Genomic DNA, 2,050 nt, shown 5'->3' with positions numbered 1-2,050 from the left:
ATAAAGAAAATATCTAATAAAAAAAAAAAAGAATGAGAACATCATGAGTTTTGTAGGCAAATGGATGGAACTAGAAAATATCATCCTAAGTGAGGTAGCTCAGACCCAAAAGGACATTTTATTTTTATATATGTACATTGGTGATTTGACTACATGTTTATATGTGTGCGGATGTCAGATCTCCTGAACCATGAGTTACAGACAGTTGTGAGCCACCATGTAGGTGCTGGGAATTGAACCCAGGTCCTCTGGAAGACCAACCAATGCTCTTAACCCTTGAGCCATCACTCCAGTCCCTCAACATACCTCTTTTTTAATATATGTTCAACAACAATAAGCCCTAACTGGTACCACATCATTTAATACTAGGTAAAATAGATTATTTGCAAAGAAGGCCATGATACGTCTTCCCCTGTTTTATAGTCACGTCTCTTGGTTAATGTGCCTTGTACCTTTCACTCTTGTCTTACTATCCTCAGGCCTTTTCATGAATAAATCCACACAGGTGAATGGATAAGGACTGTGCCCAGTAACAGCTAGCACCTCTTGCTGAGCATGTGAATGAGGCCATCTTAGACCATGCAGCCCTATTGAACCCTCCACATGCTAGTACTGTAGCTGCATGTGTAACTCAGACAAGGCCAGTAAAACTGACCAGTTGAGTCCAGGCAAAATGATGGTCTGTAGCATAAAGAACAAATAAAATGGTTGCTTCATATTACTAAGTTGTGTGGTAATTTCTTATCCAAAGAGAAATGGTTGGTATGGTAGATCTGGTATCAGAAGCCTGGGCCTGATTTTTAGCAGCAAAGATTTATCCTAGGACTTAGTACTAGCCATGCAAGTACTCTACCACTGAGTTATATCTACAGCCCTAAAGTTTGAGCCTTACATTCCTTACAATCTGCTACCTCAACTAAATCACTTCATTCTAACAGCTTCCCTTTACTTCTCTATAAAATGTGACCTTTTTACTTAATTCTCTCACCATTGAGTCCAATTTCAGGTTTTTGGTTTCAATCAATAAGTCCCCAACTCAAAGAGACATAAGCAGTAAGTGGAATTTATCAGCCCAAATAACTTAGTAATTCTGAGTTTGGTCTTGTCTTGAGGATAATAATTCCCTGACTCAAAGGAAAAGAGCAGTGTCCCTAAGCACCCTTCCCCTCTTTCTGGTTCCCTCTGTGTCTCTACTTCCTCCTTAGGTAGGATCTTCCCAGAAGGGCCCTGGCCTGCAGTGAAAAAGGCTCAAGTTCACCCAGCCTTATAAGGCCAAGAGGAACTTTGAGTCTCATCAGATCAGCTAGCTATATGGCCTGCTGGGCAAGGGAGGCTATTCCTATGGTCATAGTTGAGTATGTGTCCAGATGAGCCAGTGAGGTAGAAGGGTCAAGGATAAGGGTGAAAGGAAGAAAGATGTGGACTCACTAAAGCCACCTAGAGAGAGCCATACAAAGAAAAACTGGGGACCTACTATTAGAGTAAATATTGGCTCCTTTTGTATCACTATAGTGTTTACACTTGACCTAGCAAATTCAGAGAAGAAAGGTTTATATTGTCTCTTGGTTTTAGAGGGTCTTAGTTGATCATGGCAGGGAAAGCGTGGCAGAAGAGCTTAGTTCATACTGGCGGAAGCTTGGAGCTGAGGCTGTCCACACTGTAGCAGAGCAGGAAGCAAAGGTAGAGTCAGAGGCTAGGTATAACTTTCAAAATTTATCAAACCCAGGTGACCTACTTCTGGCAACTAGGCCATACTTGCTTATTGTTCCATGGTCTCCTCCCATTAACATCATTCACCAACAGGCTAAGCATTACAAGCATAAACCTCTGGCGGACATTTCAGATCCAAACAATAGCAGACCACAGAGAGCTAGAAAGTAATAATTTCTGACTTTTAGGAGTCTAAGTTTTTGCTTTCAACCCTCTGTTATCTCAAAAATTGTGGGGGTAGAGCAGCTGTTGAGTCTCTGAAGAGTATCTACAGAGGAAAAACATCTCCAAACTGCAGGCCATGGGGCCTTGAAAAATATCAAGAATGCTCTAAATATCT

The sequence above is a fragment of the Mastomys coucha genome, chromosome X (assembly GCF_008632895.1).
Source record: "Mastomys coucha isolate ucsf_1 chromosome X, UCSF_Mcou_1, whole genome shotgun sequence".
NCBI classification, from domain to species: Eukaryota; Metazoa; Chordata; class Mammalia; order Rodentia; family Muridae; genus Mastomys; species Mastomys coucha.
The sequence above is the reverse complement of the archived record's forward strand: the minus strand, read 5'-3'. Positions refer to the sequence as shown.